This window comes from Haliotis asinina, chromosome 10 (assembly GCF_037392515.1).
Source record: "Haliotis asinina isolate JCU_RB_2024 chromosome 10, JCU_Hal_asi_v2, whole genome shotgun sequence".
In the NCBI taxonomy this organism is placed as follows: Eukaryota; Metazoa; Mollusca; class Gastropoda; order Lepetellida; family Haliotidae; genus Haliotis; species Haliotis asinina.
Window position 1 is genome coordinate 52187121 of NC_090289.1, and position 21820 is coordinate 52208940.

Genomic DNA, 21820 nt, shown 5'->3' on the forward strand with positions numbered 1-21820 from the left:
AAAGTACTACGGATATATCTTTTGTTACGTTTGACATGGGGTGTTGGAAATGTTTGTGGTAATATTACAGGCGTTAATATACCAAAAGTACATATTTGTGATCATTATTTATTTAACACGGGTTGAATTCACGGTAGGAATACCCTATGCTTTCCTCGAACACTCTTATGTCATAACTGTTTCCTAGTAATTCACAAGTCCATGGTCAGGAGACTGTACAAGTGTCTCTCCGTCAAGTAAGGATTTCGTATCGCTATGGAAATACCATTACCACTGTTATTTCGATTCTGTATTCCAAACCCACCAACATGTAACCATATCGACTTCATACTGATTTTGCTTGTCCCCCCTGAATATCGGAATATCTGGAATTTATGAACTTGATAAGAGGGTGTCACAAAACATGCGAAAACGATAACAGATCTTTTAAGGTTGAAGTAACACATGTAATTGGAGGTCATTTTAAGGTTAAAACAAAGGATACACTTTCATCTGTATTTTTTATGTCTTTTTGGAGGCTAGCACTTGTCATTTTCGCACATCTGTGCCTGATGGTAATAGGTCCCAGGGTGTAGATAGTTATTCCAGATAGTCATTAAAGATGATTTAGCGTTTCACACATTTTCCACATGTCCAACCAGCATGAAATAATGCGCTTTTTCGGAGGCGAGGTATGCCTTGGGCTCAGACAGCATGTAGGTTGGACACACCAAAAAGATACAAGTGCACTTAAATGTGACATTTAAGTCCTTCTGTTCGAAGGCTGTGATTAATTCACTGATAAAGAATATGGACAATCGACCAGAAATAGCAGTTTAACATACGGAGAATTATTCTTGTCATATAAAACAGAGATAGGATCGTACGGTGAAAGCTATACATCAATGGTGTAACACTTGCCGCCTCGGTTGCACCTATGTCACTTGAAGCTGAACACCACCGTGCCCAATTACTTGTATTCTCAACTATAGCGAGTGCACAAAGCCACGATTAACATAGGGGTGTTATCGCAATTCACGCCATGTTTTAGGTGCGTGGAAGGTGTTTTAATAGTCGCTTGATCGCTATCTTTATAGTTACTTTGACGCTGTGAGCGTGTAAGCTGATTTATACTGCAAATACTTTAAGAGATACCGGTATCCCGGAGACTTTATTATAAATATATGAATGCAGCTCAATTTATCTGAATTCAGAACTTTGGAAACTGAGGACAGAGAGTCTGGTTTCTGGTTCTATGATATCTTTAATGTGGTGAAAAGGAAGAAGGGAGGGTTTAAGGTTACGTTTATCATAAGGACATGGGCACACCATGTTTATTCCGGGAAATATACACAAAACGTTGCTTTTTGTTAGCAAGCACCTTTGTCCGATGGTAGTGATTTCTTTGAATATTTTCAATGATTTTTTCTTTAAAAGTAAAGGTGACATTGTCCTCAGTCAGCAGTAAAACTTTCGTGCATGAGATCGTATCAAGTAGCGTTGATAGGTGGTGTAAACGTCGTCGGCATCAGTCTGTCCAGTCTAGACAGGCTGTGGTGTCAGGAACGGCGGAGTTAGGCAACTACAGCAGGTAATACACTTTCCTCCATCGCTTTTCGATACATTTCAAGTCTGCTATAGTCCGTTTTCCTCAAAAGCGGACCGATGAACTGCAACCGAACTCCAAGACTAGTGAACATAAAATACTCAATGAAACGCTGGTTATAATTAAAACATCATACCAACTCTAGGAGGTTTTTGCAGAATTTTTGTCTTAAAAATAAAAATGTTGGTTACGAAACTATCATTACTATCAGCCAGGTGTTCGAGAAGCACGTGCACATGTGCCGAGCAAGTTATTTATTCATTAACACGTGTTGTGGCGTCGCCATTCTTTCTCGCACACCTGGCTGTCCCTTACCATGCTGCCCCACCTCGTAATAAACAGTCAACTGTGTCAATATTTTGATGAAATACTGTTAAACAACTTTGTCATTTTTAGGACACAAATTCTTCAAAAACCTCACAGAGTTGGTATGATGTTTTTTCCATAATGATCAGCATTTCATTGAGTATTTTATGTCTATTAATTTTCGAGCTATATTGCAATCGGTCCACTTTTGCGCCAAACGGGCTATATTGTGTTGAGTATGCTGAAATTTGGGGACGTATTTTGGTCAATGAAGATGTGGTCACTTGTATTACTGATTATGTTTGCTGCCTTTGTTTTGAAACAATAAAATAGTTAAAATACATTTGATTGTAGTAATTTAAGAACATGGAATCATTAGAGCATGATAATGACGGAAACTGTCAATAATGTTTCCATACTTTACAGGCAGTAATGCATGTCTCGACAGTTGCCATAGCAATCGCGTTAGGATAACGTACGGCATGGAAGTAGCAGAAAAAACAATGATTGTCATTTCTAAATGTTTTGGGTAATCGCCTGTACGTTTCGCATTAATGTTTGCGTGGAGGCGTAACCGCTAAACCCAAACCGGACGAATCGTGTAAAACCGAACTTTTGTTTAGTCATAAAGTCGTTAAGAATTAAACGTCGGCTTAAAGTAGTGGTGTGTTCTCGCAGTCAGTTGTCATGAAGATTAACAAATCTGACACTTTTAGTTCATCTGTATAGAAATCTTTTGCTGTCAAAACTGAATGGATCATAGCTTGTAGGTATAGAAGCCCTTACAGAAACAAGAGTGTAAATAATGCTTGAATAAATTGTCCCTCCTGCATCCCACGACTTCTGACGTGCTGTCGATTGCTGATAAGGTGTAATCCTTACAAATTACAGAAATAGTTTAAGCAGACACAATGATAATATTTACTGCGCACCAGACCGTATACTGAAAATATCGGTACTTACATAATTAACCCTAATTATTGCTCATATTGCCCACGACATTCTGTTTAAGGTGATAACATTTTCAAAATCGTCTCCAATGTCAAATGATTGAAAATAACTAAGGATTAAAGCTCTTACGTTGCGTATTTGTCAAGTCGGAGTCAAACTCTTTTTGTTTCACTTTGAAAGGACGCTTCCGTAGCTCTTGGACCTAAGACCCCAAATTCATCTATTAAGCCAAGGCTTTGAAGTTTTCAGACATTGAGTAGATCGCGGGAGCAATCATATAAGGGGTTATTAGCTTGCGAAAACCTTCAGCATTCACCCCAGCTGATGCGGAAACGATTGGCTTTCAAATTGGCCAAGTTGATGCAAGAGAACTTTACATCTGTAATTAACCGTCAAAGTCTTGTGCACTGCTGCTCCAGAGTCATTGTCGTCTTCAAGGCTATTGTGTGTCCCCACGTAATCAGATTGCAACAGGAGCTATAACCTGCAACTTGACTCACCCTTCAACACTGCCATGGATTTGCCTGAAACTGAACCTTGCATGAACCTCTGCTGGCATCCATGGGAACCCTCTCGGACATAGCAACAGGTGGCTGATCGCTGTGGGAACCAGACGGAGTCCTAACCGTTAGGTTTGAATTGCAAAAACTCCAGGTGAAACGGAAATAGTTTCTTCCTTATTAAATTCATGATTATCTTCCTGTATTGAACTGCTGTCATGTTCCAGGTTTACTGAAATTTTCATGCAAACATGGCGGATCTTTGGCAACAAAGTCCTCCTCAACCCTGGCAAACAGTCTTTGTGAGCCAATATTTAAAGCGAAGATGCCCTGCCAACCTTTCTTTAAGCCCAAAGTACTGGACTAAATGTAATCCTGTGTAATATGTACCCGTTTCCTTAAGTCAAAACAAGTCACAAATCTTGAAGTCAGAATAAAAGCTTTATGATTTTATAAATGCAAATCCTTATATATTGCAGTGTCTCTAATACCACTACATGCTAGGGTTTCTCGAGAGTTGATTCTATTAATTTGCTGAATATTTTACCGGGGTTTCTGAAAATGTATGATGAAATATGCATGCTTCTATAAATACTTTTATATTGATATGTTCCCCAAACAGAGAACCAATCTAACAATGATGGCTTTGCTCAAACTGTGAACCATTCTAACAATGGTGGCTTTGCTCAAACTGTGAACCATTCTAACAATGGTGGCTTTGCTCAAACTGTGAGCCATTCTAACAATGGTGACTTTGCTCAAACTGTGAAGCATTCTAACAGTGGTGGCTTTGGTCAAACTGTGAACCATTGTAATAATGGTGGTTTTGCCCAAATAGCTTATCCATGTCAACAGGGTGATCATTTCTTCATGCAGTCTTCAGTCCAACATTATATCAATGAGCGGTAGCTACAGCATTCCAGGATCGTCTCTAAAGAAGATATCGTCTAGTTCGGAGAGGCTTATCATAAACCAAACCAGACGTAGCTTCTAGATTTTTGTCGATAGCATGTTGGGTGTCTGTTCGGGATAGATACCCAGACACGGTGTCACCGTTTGTTGTTGCTGCGATGTGCCGTGACGAGAGGTTGATAGACCATCTACACATAGAACAAGGAAGCGATTGATTGACCTTACGTGATGCAATAATCTAGCGTGTAAACAGATGTATTGTGAGAGGATATCAGATTTAAACAGGAAACCTATTTGTCGTTCAATTAATGAGGCATTATGTACACAATCAACGACCTGTTTCCGAGATATTAAAACTTCTTTTTAGGTATTGTATACTTAAGCGTTGAGTTGTGGGTGGAGGTTAATGCGTCTCGCTGTAAAACAGATGGAGTGGGAACTATTCAATCTGAACTACTAAAACCCCTGGTAAAACTAAGCTAGTACAAAATAGCACATCTTAGCCAACAAATCCCCAATAAGGCCGAGAAACATTCCTTACGTGCCTTTATTTTTAAGCGAATACGCCCAGTTACCAAAGTTTAAACTCAGTGTGAAGTACTGGATAAAATGCCCTCCTTTGTGATACGTTGTCGTCTCCTTAAGTTAACTGATGAAACGATCTGTATGTTCCCTGCACTGTGTAAGACCTTGTGTAGCGCTATAGATACAAGTGAACCCGAACAGTAGTATCTCAAGTGTTTGTGTGGTAGAAAACTCAATGTAAATCATAAAGCTGAAAGTGTTAGTGCAGTAATCGAGTGAGTGAGTACGGATGACCCTTAGCAACGTTTCAGCGGGATTGTAACAAGGGATTCACAAATGGCCTTCGTCCTTTTAGTTTTATATATTATTGAACATTTTTTAGAAAAAATATATTGTCTCTATTTACATAAAATAATATCTAAAGCGCTATATGATATTAGTGATAAAACTTTATGATAAATACAGTTCACGTAATAATGAAGTATGCGATTTGACGTTAGTTGAAACAAAGCATGGCCAGTATTCAGATTCGTATAAGCTGGACTTAAATTTATTATTATTAAAATAGGAAATGTATGTTCCTACAGTCAATCTTGAACATCCACACTTTCTATACGGCCCCCGGTGTTCCCAGGGCACCAAAGCGAGTAATTGCCTGTCAAAGTGTGTTCGTCAAATTGTGTCCCTGCGTGACTGTAGTTTAGGGAGCAAAATAGGGCCGGTCATGGCTAAGAGTTTTTACGCATATTACAAGCGTGTATATTCAAACGAATGTTCGTAAACACTGACAACTTCGCATCTCTCATGAATAGAGAAGTTTACAGTTTGCTTATCACTGGCTGAAACAGACTGATTGCCTTGAGACCCAGTGATGAATTGTGATGTAGCTAAAATATCACCTACCATCTAACTTCTTTGTACGACTTAATGTTACCTCGAACACAAAACCTCCTCTCCCATGAATGATTTGTAAAGAGGAGGTAAAACGTACACCAACTATTTAACTTCTTCACAATGAGAAAATGTATTGAATTTAAGAAAGCAAAGCCTCTTTCTGTTATGAAGGACTGTGATATTGCGTAGAAACGCACACCAACTCCTCGAAACAGGATGACATCGGCACCTGCTCAAAATATTTGTTAAATATTCACACATACACGAACAACTAATACGAACAACTAATACCATCTTGAAACTTTGACTCGTTCTAAGATAAATAATACCTTTACTTCACCAATACAAAGTAATTCCTCTTGTCATTATTGTTAAGATATGTTATATGTATCCCCTCATCGTAGTGCTGACGTTCACCTCTTGGTGAGCACTTCATATAGTTCCCAACAAAATGATACCTTTGAAGAATCCCCCTATGGCCATCCCCAATTGGTGGACCGGCCTTCCCTAGTGTTGGTGTCACTCAGTCTATAAGGGCTAGATTAGCGATCCCCGAATATGATCTTCCTTATTAAGACAGGGCCTTTGGAGGGACCTATCCCATTGTAGCTAGAGAACTGTTTAGTCATATGGACATGCCGAGCTGACGGACACATGATCATTGCAGGCCCCAGGCTATAGCAACACGTTTATCAACACTTGTGCAGGGGGTAGCTACTGTATAAAATATGTTACAAGCAATACACGAATAGCTTTTGAAATTGTACATGTTCTGGAAGAACGCTATATACATAAAGACTGAACTTTGATTGTGGTTACAGATCTGAGGATCTAGGATAACACTTACCATGAAATGTGGTCTGTTCCGCCATTATCATCTCGGGTAGAGTGTTAGGGAAGGCAACGATCTTTTTACGAACACAAGTGATGATTACTATTCTGAAGGTACGTCTGCCACATTTGAAATTAGAAAACAGGAATCTTGTATAGTTTAAAATTATACCTTTGGACAATTTATTGATGAATAGGCTTTGGCATCCATTGTCGTTCCGAAACCTCCCTACTCAGCTAATCAAGGTGCAGGATGTATTTATAGCTAACAGTTTGATAATATCCTTATAATACAGAGACAATATCTGAGTTTTGTTTTATATCTTGAGTTAACACGTGAATAGCCTGTGATGCACTGTACCCTTAAAGTGGAAACCTTATGGTTTCGGAGCACCAATTTTCTATAGATGAGACCTCACCTTTTCTCGGACTCGGATCGTTGTTTGGATCCTACATCCATGCTCAATATGCCAGGTCACAATCACTGACGCTATAACAGTGGTTGGTATCTGCACAGATTGGGTCAAACTGTTACATGTGTACACTATGAAGAAAGTATATATGCACTATAGGTACTATAGGATCTTCAGGTTATTCCAACAGAGTAGCTATTTACACCATGTGACCAACAGTCCAGGTTATGTAACTCAAAAATGACAATATGTGACCAGATGTTGACAACGTGTCTATACGTCCATACCATGTTACCAACTGTACAGGTTATGTTAAGCGCTGTTGACAATGTGTTCACAAGTGTAAGCCACAATTCGTAGTATGCGACAAGCTGCTGACAGTGTGTCCAGACGTCTATACTGTGTTACCAGGATATGTGACCAGCTGTTGTCAGTGTATGACCAGCTGTCTACATCATGTTACCGGGGTTTAAATCATGTCATCAACTATCTCTGATTTGTAAGCAAATGTCTACAATATGTGCTAAGCTTGCTTTTGTGTTATGTGCTAAGCTGTCTGTAATATATGATCAACTGACTTTAATCAAAGACAGACAGACAGACAGACAGACAGATTTTTTCAATAGAGACGCCTTGGGCTCATAATACATACAATTTGCTCATATATATGATAAGTTGGTGGATATATAATCACCAAGCAGACATATGTTAATAGTGGTGGGTCAGTGTTTCCATCCTTAATATGAATACATGTACACTGATTCACGTAGCATGGTAGAGACATTACTATATAACAGCAGTATCTGCAAAGCTATGTGCTTATGGATTAACAATTATGAGTACTTTACATAAACACTTGCATATGATATACAGAATTTTGAAAAGTTACAGTGTATCAGTAATAGCTGAAAAAACCCCAATTCCACCAATCCTTATGATTAATCAATGATCCACTGTATCTAATCTGTGATCAACTGGCACCATTCTGTGATCAACTTGCTTTGCATTGGGGGCTCAGCTGTTGACGATATGTGATTAGTTGTTCTTTATCAGCGATCAGCTGTCTTGAATATGTAAACAGCTGACTACCTCGTTTGACAGCTATCTACGCCCAGCTATCTACACAATGTGACCAGCTATTTAAACCATGTGACCAGCTATCTACTCCATTTGACCCACTGTCTAAACAATGTGAACAGTTACCTAGACCATGCGATCAGCTGTCTACACCACGTGATTAACTATCTACACCATGTGGCGACTGTCTACGTCATGCGTCCAGCTCTCTACACCCTGTGACCAGCTATCTACACCATGTGACCAGCTATCTACACCCTGTGACCAGCTTATCTACACCCTGTGACCAGCTTATCTAAACCTTGTGACCAGCTGTCTGCACCACGTGATTAACTATCTACACCATGTGGCAACTGTCTACGTCATGTGTCCAGCTCTCTACACCCTGTGACCAGCTATCTACACCAGGTGATCAGCTGTCTGCACCACGTGATTAACTATCTACACCATGTGACCAGCTATCTACACCCTGTGACCAGCTTATCTACACCCTGTGACCAGCTTATCTAAACCTTGTGACCAGCTGTCTGCACCACGTGATTAACTATCTACACCATGTGGCAACTGTCTACGTCATGTGTCCAGCTCTCTACACCCTGTGACCAGCTGTCTGCACCCTATGACTGCTATCGACACTGTGTACAGCATGTGGTTCAACTATCTACACTATGTGACCAGCTATCTACACCATGTGACCGGCTGTCTATACCACATGACCAGCTATCTACACCCTTTGATCAGCTATCTAGACAGTGTGGCAACTGTTTACAGCATGTGACAACTGTCTACACCATGTGACAAGCTATCTAAGCCACGTGACAAGTTGTTTACACCATGTGATCAGATATCTACACCACGTGACTAGCTATCTAAAACATGTGACCAGCTGTCTACACCATGTGATCAGATATCTACACCATTTGACTATCTATATACACCATGTGACTAGCTGTCTAAACCATATGACCAGCTATCTACACCATTTGACAACGGTGTACGCCATGTGACCAGCTGTCTACACCATGTGACCAGCTGTCTACACCATGTGACCAGCTATCTACGCCATGTGACCAACTATCTACACCGTGTGACAAGATGTTTACACCATGTGATCAGATATCTACACCATGTGACTAGCTATCTGAAACATGTGACAAGTTGCCTACACTATGTCACCAGCTATCGACACCATGTGACCAGCTGTCTACACCGTGTGACCAGCCATCTACACCCTGTGACTGACTATCTACACCATTTGACAACTGTCTACACTGTGTGACCAGCTATGTACAGTTACGTGCGCTATGTGACAAGTGTCGCCACCATGTGCTAACTGTCTACATTATGTGGTCAGCTGTCCAATCGTGTTATCAAGTGTTAACATCACACGATCAGCACACTACATCATGTGTATGTCACTAAGCCCTACATGATTAGAAGATCAGTATCTGTGTGAAATATGAAGGATGCCATCTAGCCTCCAGCACACTGGGTGCTCCATTCCTCACGTCTTCTTTAACGTTTCCGCAGACATCCGCCATCCTCGCATACCAACTCCACTGTTGCAAGACGACCAATTACAAAAGAAGCGACACGGTTATCTTCAGCGTTTACAAATCGGGAGATCGTCCCAATGAAACTTGTCAAGACCAATAGCCTCTCGCGTTGTTCCCCCACCTCTCTGTTCAACTGGACGATGAAAGTCCCCGTCGACTACAATCATGGTGGACGCTCACATTCATCAGGTCTCTCCACCTGACTTTAGGACTTTGTCCTCGGGACAAAGCATGTCCTTAGTCCACCTCAATTAAATATCGAAATGAACTGCTTTCTGTAGCAAAAATCCGAATAGCTTTTTGTCCAAACTTCTAAATTCGACAAGTTTTGACAACAAAATATTGTGTTCAGGAACTTCTTTCAAGCCATGTTTGTGAGAATGAATGGCGAAGAGCAACAATTGGTAATAATGTTTGACAACACCACACAACGGACATGTGAAGATCTTTCAACAATGACAAAGAATATCAGCATGGCTGTGCCATAAATCACAACACTCTTCATTCCAAATGACGTTCTTGTAAATACATTAGGTAGTACTCGTTCTCACCATTTTCAGGCAGGATGAGACGCTGAAGTGTAGTGGACGTCAGCAATGGTCAGTAGGAAATCAACAAGGTGTCCATCCATGTTCCTCTCTAAAGAGTGAATGTTGTAGGATAATCCATCCATCTTCCACTCGGGATACAACGTGGGTGTGGCCATGCTCTTTACTCAGGTATTTATTACCAAACGATACACCACATCTTTGATTGTCATTACAAACTGGAGAAAGGTTGCGATGACAGGGGTGTGTAACGGTGTCTAACAGTGTATTACAGTTGAACTATGCATTGGGATCAATATGTGGAAAAAACCAGCTTGGAGTTTGCATATAACTGTATAGATACTCCGCAGCGTTTTTCAGGATTATTTTAGGTCGTGTTTTTTTTCAGATTATTTGATTGGAAATAGTGTAATGGGTTGGAGGAGCAGTATTGGTAGGGAGGTGTGAGTGCAATGTTCCGTGGACGAGCCATTTAATCTTTAGCGGTTTCATACATGATTGTCCTATATTTAGTCCGAGTTTCGTAATATATGTCTTAGACAACATGCATGGTCTCTATCTGTGACGTATCGTTGTTCAATAATAATCATATTACATGACTTCGTATGAAGTACAATGTTTACATGTTTAAAATGTTGATGTAATGGCAGACAGGGAAAGAATACTGCCACATACCTCCAAACTTGTGATTGAAACAGCAGGACAAGTCATGCTGACAACATATCACATGGAAATATAATAAATAGAGAATCTCACCCAAGTGTCTACTGATATCAAATATATCAGCAGGAGTTGATAAAGGAACAGATATCCAAGGTTTGCCGAAACCATTTTTCATTGGTTTTCACTGAAAAAGTGCATCTCTGAATACAACGTTGGCATTAGATTTGCAGCGCAACGATGACATAGCATTGTCAGGGCATTGTGCAAATCTACTGTCAAACCGATATCTCTGATCTCTCACAAGCGATACCTCCTCCAGTTTTAGATGATAAACTATGATAAGGCGTATCTTGGAACAATATACAGTTGTATACTTAACGCGTTTGATGAAACATGCAGCCAGTCGAGAACATTACCGAAATGTTTGAAATTTGAAATTTTGGCATGTAACAGTTGGCCTGTACGTATTTGTATGTTTAACCAAAAGAATATAAGTGAATAAGGGAAAAGAAAAAGAATAATGATAAAAACGCGTGACGCGCAGTGTAGTTGTGTTACTTTTCAGTGTTATGGTTGATGTGTGGTATTGATGATACAGAAGGCGACATGGTGCTGTTGATGCAGCATTAAACTATACAATAGATGGATATACACAATAGCAGATATGTTGTTACTTAAAACGAAACGAAAGAGACAACGAGACATTTAACTGTTGAAAAGGCAACAAAAAGTATTGTTGATAAAGAAATGGTATGAAACCACTGAAAAATGGATGTAGTAGTACTGAGAAGAAAGATATATGGAAGTTTTGATAAAGAAAGAGACATAATAGAAAAGTGAAGTTGATGTCATGTTTCTTATAAAGAAGGGTAAATCGTTTGAGCCCAAACTCAATGTACGATTGAGGATGCCATTTATTTCTACCTCTGTATGTGTGGCAATAAGCAAACCAAAATTGGCAGAGAATTTGTTTCTGAATAAATCCTATGTTCGTCATAAAAAAGTGAATATAATGTGAAGACATGTTAGCTTTTAGCAAGGTTTATATTAAGACACCGTGTAAGTACGTGAACAGTAAAACTACACAGTGGCAATGTAACGTTACAGTCCTGTCTGCTAATATCTACCGTTGATACGACCTTGGCCGCTGCAACTCGTATTCTGACGTCACCGGTGGTGTTGTGTTAAGATTTCACGGCCAAATTTAGATAAACTTGACCTTTGTTTTGCGAGGAGGGAGGAAAATGCGTTGTCCACCCTCGCGGATATGGGGCCCACTGAGGAAACGCTTAAACCTCGCGCACACGCCCGTGTAAGTGGAAAGCGAATATCATTTGGTCAAATGACACGGGAAACAAGCAATGCTTGTATTTGATTGGGTCAGGGCAAGTGTGCCTTACAAGGTCAACACTTGGTTATTACTGAAGTAATTTTAACGTATTGCTATTTTCTGAAAACAAGCGAAACTAGTTTGCCCTAGGGGTAACAATACATCATCAAAAATAACATAGTGATATTGAAAGTATATGTATGAAAATTTGGAAAAGCGTATTTGTGATTGTCGTCATAGATTGTCGTATAGTTTAACGGAAAGCATACAAAACTTACTTTCAACTTGTTGAAACTCGTTCATGTCAATCGACGCACATTCTGTGTAAACGTTGAACAGCTAGTTATATTTTCTCATTAACAAATGGAATTGTGATGATCATAGTTAGAACTGGGGCAATAGGGGATGTGATCAACGTGACCAGATGCTCAGAAATCCTCACTCGCGTGTCATTGTGTAGCAGTTGTGTAGGTCGATGCTCATTCTGTCAATCACTGAACTGTCTCTCACTCAGTTGTTTCAAGCCGTCATATATGTGGAAATATTGCTGAATATAGCGTTACACAGCAACCAGTCACGGCAAAATATGACTGCAGTAGCCATTCACGACACACAGGCTATAGTTATAACCCCTGTCGTATGCCTAAGAGCTCGTAACTGTAACAGGAAATACGAATGCTGCGAGAAATGTTACGAGATTTTAGGCTTACGATAGTCTTGTGAAACGGAGCCCTGTGCGGTTCTTAACGTCAAAAACGGAACCCCAGTTTTATAACTTTTTATGAAGAGAACAACGTGTATGTAATTCCATGTGCAGCAACGAATATCAACGGCTGTAAGTTATACTTTTTACAGTGATCAAATCCAACTATGTTCAATCGATTTCTAACTGTTTCCATTTTTATGTTCAGTTAACTGATTATTGTTAAACTGATTCACTTGCCTCGGTGTATTGATGGAACAGAGGAGAGATAATCCACGTGGTGAGGTGTAATTAATGTGGAAATCTTGGTGAATATAAACTGACCAATGGTCAGGAATCATTAATATTTGTGGGATTGCTTCATGAAATTATTTGCTCAGTCTACATCGAAGAATATCCTCCAAAATATTTATGACCCCTCAACTACTTTTGTTTAGCGTATTATTACTTCGGGGAAGACAAGACTCTTACAGGACAGGTTTTTTAGTTGATATCTGGTGTAATGACAACCACAGTATATCAATAAATAACCCATTACCAAATCTACACAAATCAAACTAGATTCAAATTACTTTCTTCAGGTTCATTGGAATTTCAAATCTTTACTTACTCTTTAAAGGGGGTATTTTTCATCTAACGTTATACCCCCCTTTCCCACTTATAGATGTATGTTGATTTCTGGAGTGATTTATTCACATATTGTTCTCCTTGATTTGCTATTTACATCTATGGAATCTGTTTCGACAGACAGACGCGACATTTTATTCTCGGGCGTTGACGTTTGAGTCGTCCAACATGGCGACTAATTCCAACGTTTACGACATACACTGTCTCCCCACATCTCGACATGTACATTCCATGCGAGGTGATAAAATGTCCAAGAGGTATTTTCATTTTTTTCCAAATTTTGTCTTCTTCTTATAGAGCCTAAAATCAATAAATGGTTTGGAATTTAGATCCGATATACAGTCTGCATCGCCATTTAAAAGATTATAAGATTTGGGGACGTGCACTGTTCTTATCTGTATTTAATCTGAGCAACGCGAAACAATCCGGCTCTTTCTTAATCACAGTGTGCTATTGTGTTGCTTCAGTAGATGAAACCCATCCAGACAATGGATACCCGCTTATTCGACTAATTATCCACCCTTGTGACCTGACCGGAAACCCAAGATGAAGAACCCTGGATGATCTTAGAATCGTGTTTAGATCAAGTTTGTGGTCTAGCACATCGCGATAAGTAGGATTTGACTTTTATTATTCTCGTGGTTGTCTGAAGGTTAGAGATCCCCTATCTTACTCAGTTACGTCGCTTATCACTGGAAAACACTCGGGCACTTAAAACTGGTTACTCTTCTGTGTTCCCATATTAAACAGACGAACAAACTCTACATGGTCGGATCTAACAGGCTTTGGCATATAAAGGCTCTTTGTGTCCTGTTTCATATCCTCCAGTCACGACAGATCACACATATGCGGTTGGACATGACGCATGTTGGACATAAATCACTATGGCGTCATTTGACATATGGCATCTTCCACTCATATTGTTTACCCGTTTTCATGGATACACAGTGCGTGACAAGTAAAAGTTCCCGATGGTGCAACTTCATTTTAACTGTATTGATGATTATGTGTGCTTCGTTAGATTCTGCTAAGCATGATTGTATAATGTAGTAACCACAGTGGGATGCTTGTCATAAGAAGCAACTAATGGGATCGGGTGGTCAGGCTCGCTGACTTGGTTGACACATGTCATCGGTTCCCAATTGAGCAGATCGATGCTCATGTTGTTGATCTCTGGATTGTCTGGTCCAGATTCGATTATTTACAGCTGGAATATTGCTGAGTGCGGCGTAAAACTAAAATCACTCACTCACTGCCTATACTCCTCTTCCAACAACTATTAATCCATACAACCGCCTGTCCTCTTCTTCCTTAAATACTGCTTATTGTACACTGTAATTCTACATCTATAGCAGCAACTACCACTACTACGTACCTAGTAACAATTCTTCCATAACTGCTGGTGTAGATCGGTTCTCGTGACGACAATCACTGGATAATTCAGTCGAGACTTAGTTATTAACAGACCACCGCCATATAGCTGTTGGGATGGTACTGAGTACGACATTAAACATCAAAGCTACTACTACTACTACTACTACTACTACTACTACTACTACTACTACTACTACTACTACTACTACTACTACTACTACTACTACTACTACTACTACTACTACTACTACTGCGACTACTTCAACATATGTCTGGAATATTGCTGAGTGCGGCGTAAAACTAAACTCACTCACTACTACTACTACTACTACTACTACTACTACTGCTGCTGCTGCTGAATGTCTCTCCATATGTCCTATTTCGACACTCCCTGCGATAAATAATCTTTCAACAAACTATGAACTTAAATTAATCAGCCTCAACACAATCATACCCTACATAAGTCTGAAGGCAGTGTATATGTATATACATTAAAAGGTACACGTGGATTAATTGTGTCAAAAGTGACCTCCCAAAATTTGCAGTTAGTTGGACTGCTGATGAGAACTATAGTACCATGCAATACTGTACACCGCTACAACAACAAGAATTCCGCAACGCATATATAACACATGGAGTCATCGGTGTGTGGAATCTCTAGGACCGCTTGATTCGCTCACACTCAAAGGGGCGGAGTGTATGGTCTTTGAAGGCCCAGATTGGGATCTGCCAAATGCACCGGTGTAGAATAATTTAGTTAAATTAAGTCGTGTATTGCTTAGCTAAATGGCCACTCTGAACGTGGGACTACCGGGTGCTCCGACTGTTCGGGTGAATTTCCGACAAAGGGTAGGTGTTTTATTGTCATATAATTTGCAGGCTTTGGTCGTAAACATGGTACGTGTTACAGTATTGACACTCGTGTTTATTTTGTCAACTCTTGCACGGTCTGTGTTTTCTCGGTCCGTAAACATGGTACGTGTTACAGAATCGACACTCGTATTTATTCCATCAACGCTTGCACGGTTCTTGTGAATCTGTGTTTCTCTATACACGTGTGCCGTAAACATGGTACGTGTTAGAGTGTTGACACTCGTGTTTCTTCTATCAAGACATACACGGTCCTCATGAATCTGTGTTTCTCTATACACGTGTGCCTTAAACATGGTACGTGTTAGAGTGTTGATACTCGTGTTTCTTCTATCAAGACATACACGGTCCTCATGAATCTGTGTTTCTCTATACACGTGTGCCTTAAACATGGTACGTGTTAGAGTGTTGACACTCGTGTTTCTTCTATCAAGACATACACGGTCCTCATGAATCTGTGTTTCTCTATACACGTGTGCCTTAAACATGGTACGTGTTAGAGTGTTGACACTCGTGTTTCTTCTATCAAGACATACACGGTCCTCATGAATCTGTGTTTCTCTATACACGTGTGCCTTAAACATGGTACGTGTTAGAGTGTTGATACTCGTGTTTCTTCTATCAAGACATACACGGTCCTCATGAATCTGTGTTTCTCTATACACGTGTGCCTTAAACATGGTACGTGTTAGAGTGTTGACACTCGTGTTTCTTCTATCAAGACATACACGGTCCTCATGAATCTGTGTTTCTCTATACACGTGTGCCTTAAACATGGTACGTGTTAGAGTGTTGACACTCGTGTTTCTTCTATCAAGACATACACGGTCCTCATGAATCTGTGTTTCTCTATACACGTGTGCCTTAAACATGGTACGTGTTAGGGTGTTGATACTCGTGTTTCTTCTATCAAGACATACACGGTCCTCATGAATCTGTGTTTCTCTATACACGTGTGCCTTAAACATGGTACGTGTTGTAGTATTGACACTCGTGTTTATTCTATCAAGACATACACTATCCTTCTGAATCCGTGATACAAGATTTGACTACCCTTACGTGTCTAGAGTTTTCATTGCATGTTAAAAGCAACAACTTCGTTCAGAGTTCTGTCGTGTATATAGGAGAGTGAGAGTGAGAGTGAGAGTGAGAGTGAGAGTGAGAGTGAGAGTGAGAGTGAGAATGAGAGAGATAGATTCGTGTCTATTCGCTACTGATACATTCAAATTCTTTGATTAAGTGGACGTACGTGGATGGTCCAGTTCTCTTTTGTTGTATATGTCCCTTAAACGTGCCGCATTCCACTGTCTTACAGTAGGTTCGAATTCGCTGATTGTTAATCTTGGTTTGTCAGCACCGATCAGAGTTCGTGACTGTGACTGATAAATGTCCTGAATCGCTGCAGCTACTACCCTGTGCTGTAAGAGAAATTTAGTTCCAGGATCAGTTACTAAGAAAAAATGGTGCTGAACTGATTCCTTCCTGTATATGTGTCACTCATCATAGCAGAGCGTATGTTGCATGCATACAACTGACTTTATCCCCATGTTGCATGCATACAACTGACTTTATCCCGATGCTGCATGCATACAACTGACTTTATTCCCATGCTGCATGCATACAACTGACTTTATCCCCATGTTGCATGCATACAACTGACTTTATCCCCATGTTGCATGCATACAACTGACTTTATCCCGATGCTGCATGCATACAACTGACTTTATCCCCATGTTGCATGCATACAACTGACTTTATCCCTATGTTGAACGCATGAAACGTTATACAACGTGAGTTGTATTTCATATCGCTTAGCAATGCTTTAACACATTTCAGCCAATAAATATCTCATCGCCGACAAAACCATAGCACCGGCTTTCGTGATTTAGTTCCAAGTACTCTGCATTAAATTCATCTGTCACAGTTTTCTAGCTGACACACTTTATAGACGTGTCAGTTTCCCGAAGAGTTCCCTTGCTAGCGACTGAGGGGTAACTACTCATAAACATACACGAACAGAAAGCAAGCAGCTCTCGCCAATTAACCGTGGTCACCATAAACCATGCGGTCGATAAAAGGTTCAATATTTTTCTATCGTTGACTATCTAAACCGTATTTATTACAACAACACTAGCTAAATGGCCTGTAAGCGTTTCCTATTCAGTTTAAATCAAAGTACAGTGTTTGCCTATTCATTGCGATGTCGGGGTTCTGATTTAGTAATCAGCCGTGTACACCATGTGGACACAGGAGTTATTAAGTGGATTTAGATGGAAACAGGCAACAAGTGGGCACGGAGCATGCGCAGAATGATAGTCTGATCAGCTAGATATGATCGGTACGACAGTTAGATGTTTGTTCGTGAAGGCGATTGCAGTTATATAATCAATACATTTTATTAATTGTTACGAGACTTTATTTTCTGATTTCTGTAATTTTAGTATCTAATGGTTAGTTATTGATAGTAATCTAAAACACGCACCGGAGATATTATTTTGTAACGTACACTCCTCAGCTCTTTTAGTAATGTTTGCCTCAGTTTTTTCGTCAAGCATTCGATATATACTCTCGTTAATCCAACAACTGTATTCTCATGGCTCTGCATTTTCGTCAAGCATCCATCAATACACCTAATATTCAACAGAGGAAGTCTCAACATGCGTTGCCACACCCATGTAGGTGTCTTGATGACTGTTAACTATCTTATAACAGACTGTTCAGCAAAAGAAAGTGTATGTCCATGTTTGAAGCTACAATTTAAACGAATAAGTAATGGTGGTTTGATAAGAGATGTATCAAGATATCCGCTTCCATAGTTTGGGAACTGAGGTTACAATGATTCATTCTCACGCTGTTTTGATTTGATGAGGTTTATTTTTTGGTTCAAAACAAATTTTCAAATGTACTCTTTCTTTCGCCGGTATATCGAAACATATTTAGACCAGAAAACCATCGCCTGTAGCTTTCCCTTCACACATCCAGTTGATATAAGAAAAGTAATGATGTCTTGTGGTTCCAATATGAATGTTTATTGCCTCTTGCACCAGATTCCAACTGACCTCTTCATGGATGATTTATATTTTTATTTGTAGGTTATGGGTATGTTATAGTAAGCGCAGGGGTGCAGTGGTGCAGCGGTAAGGCGTCTGCCTATCACGCTGAAGGCCCTGGTTCGATTCTCTCTGGATGCGCCTAGGTTCGGGTCCCGATTTGGGCACATTTGCGAAATAACCTTGTACAAGATACCTAGGTCCGCATCGTCTCAAGTCACCCAGCTATTAAATGGGGACCCGTGAGGATGTGTTGTCACTGTAAGTGTTTAGTTCATCGTACCTAAGCGCCAGCATGGCTGTATGATCCCCAGGGGGTTGAAAAAATATCGGAAAGTAAGGAAGTGTCTTCTGAACGTGGATAGTAATGTAAGTAGCGCCGTGAGTAGGCAATGCGCGTGGATGTGAACGCCATATAGGTGGAGAAATTACTATGTATGTAACGTACACAAAGTTCGTGTCGGTGTCAAGTGTGGATGAAAGAAACGGACTTCATTTTGGATGCTTTCTTGCCAATATTAAAACGATTAAAGAAAAGTAAAACTATCGTTATTTCCACGAAACTAACAAATAATAAATAAATGCACATGAAAGTGCGTCTGTATTCACAAAAGATATACCCATGCGTAGTTCATTGTCAATATGGGGCGATGGGGTGGTCTAGTGATTAAAGTGTTCGATTTCCCACATGGGTTCAGTGTGTGAAGCCCATTTCCGGTATGCACTGCCGTGATATTGCTGGAATATTGGCGGCGTAATACCTTACTCACTCACTCACTCACTCACTCACTGAGGTAATGTGACTTTATTTGTTGCATAATGTCAGCTGCTATGAAAACTGAAAGATTAGTAATAAATGTATTTATGAATTTCTGTTCAAGAGACTATTGTCCGAAAATAGGAGACAAAGATTATATTTCTTTAAAAATATAAATGTAAGCCATTGCAATTGTGGCGAATTTATTCTTTGTGAAGTGATCGTCACACTGGCTACGTTCTCTCTAATACTGTTCCAGTTGTAATGGGGTCCTTGACTTCATGGGCGATGAATTTTTACTTGACCCTTTATCCTGTATCCACAAGAAATTTGTTTTTAGTCTTTACACATTAGGCGTTACCAGTAACACTACACACGCCTTTCCCCACAATACTTTACACACTAGACATTACCAGTAACACTACACACACACGACTTTCCCCACAATACTTTACACACTAGACGTTACCAGTAACACTACACACACACGACTTTCCCCACAATACTTTACACACTAGACGTTACCAGTAACACTACACACGACTTTCCCCACAATACTTTACACACTAGACATTACCAGTAACACCACACACACACGACTTTCCCCACAATACTTTACACACTAGACGTTACCAGTAACACTACACACGATTTTCCCCACAATACTTTACACACTAGACGTCACCAGTAACACTACACACACACACACGACTTTCCCCACAATAATTTACCCATGCACCCAGTAAGACAACGTGTAGGTCCGCAGTTTGCACTGGACCGAAACTGCACAGAAATATGTTGGTGTCTTGATTTGCCTCAAGTTTGATTTGGTGGTGAATAAATGTATCTATGTAACTGATGACAGGAATCAATGCAGCTAGGGTTAAAAAATCTCGTACTGAATATTATTCTGAACGCTTAGCAATATATCGAATATGACAGAATGATTAATGTACTATACAGAGTATTGTGAAATATGTCGATTCGCCATCAAGTCTGAATATCACCACCCCTCCCCTGGAAGACGGGCACTGCTTGTCCAGAAGGCACATCCCTTAGGCACATAACAAACCTATATATTTAATCAGTTCCATATGGTTCTCGGTGTCGGGATGCTGGGGAATGAACTGGAGAGGTAAGCGTGTTAAACCTGTATCAGTTCAGGATAACACACCGTGATATAACTGGGATAACACCACGCCAGATCTTCCTTGACACCCCACTCTCCCCCTTCCTTCCCACATCCATCTCACCCAGCTCTCGCCTATAGGTTCAGGCCGTATAATGATATTTAAACACGAACCTGTCTAAAATATGATCACATTACGATCATTCACGAGTTCATATCTAAACCAGTGGATGGAATGCACTAAATCATTTTTTTCCTTTTTCGGATTTAAACACGTTCCTAAACATAATACGATCTGGTTGAGGTTGGGGAAGTGAAAAGCAGTGGGAATAATTGGAGTGAGTGTACGACAGGGAAAGCATGAACAGTGGGTGAAATGGTTGGAGTTAAGGTAAGGCAGGGAAAGCTTGAAGACTGTGTGAAATGGTTGGAGTTAAGTTAAGGCAGGGAAAGCTTGAAGACTGTGTAAAATGGTTGAAGTTAAGGTAAGGCACTAAGAAAGCTTGAAGGTGGAGAGTAGGGTGAGATGGATGGTGGGAAGTTAGCGAAGAGTGGAATGAGATAGATGGTGGGAAGGTGGGAGAGAGTAGGGTGAGATGGATGGTGGAAAGGTGGGAGAGAGTAGGATGAGATGGTTGGTGGGAAGGAAGGGGAAGAGTAAGGTGAAGTGGATGGTGGGGAGGCGGGGAGAGTGGTTAGAGATGGATGGTGGGGAGAGTGGGGTGAGATGGATGGTGAGAAGGTGGGGGAGAGTGAGGTGAGATGGATGGTGGGGAGGAAGGGGAAGAGTAAGGTGAGATGGATGGTGGAAAGGAAGGGAAAGAGTAAGGTGAGATGGATGGTGGGAAGGTTGGGGAGAGTGACGTTAGATGGATGGTGGAAAGTTGGGTTGAGATGGATGGTGGGGAGATAGGGGAAGAGTGGGGAGAGGTGGATGGTGTAAAGGTGGGGTGAGATGGATGGTGGGAAAGAAGGGGAAGAGTAAGGTGAGATGGATGGCGGGGAGGTAGGGGAGAGTAAGGTGAAATGGATGGTGGGAAGGTGGGGGAGATGGTAGGAAGGTGGGGGAGAGTGAGGTGAGATGGATGGTGGGAAGGTTGGGGAAAGTGGGGTGAGATAGATGGTGGGAAGGTGGGAGAGAGTAAGGTGAGATGGATGGTGGGAAGGTGGGGGAGAATGAGGTGAGATAGATGGTGGGAAGGTAGGGGAGAGTAAGGTG

The 21820-nt window shown here is 40.6% G+C and overlaps 1 protein-coding gene across 1 annotated transcript in view; it reads left to right on the plus strand.

Annotated features, from left to right (window-relative positions):
* Window positions 1–1524: 1524 nt before the first annotated feature.
* LOC137298271 (sonic hedgehog protein-like) overlaps window positions 1525–21820 on the plus strand; it is a 140300-nt gene continuing 120004 nt past the window's right edge. Inside the window, exon 1 of the mRNA XM_067830452.1 lies at window positions 1525–1570. The gene's annotated coding sequence lies outside the window, so the exon portion shown is untranslated. The remainder of the gene's footprint in view (window positions 1571–21820) is intronic.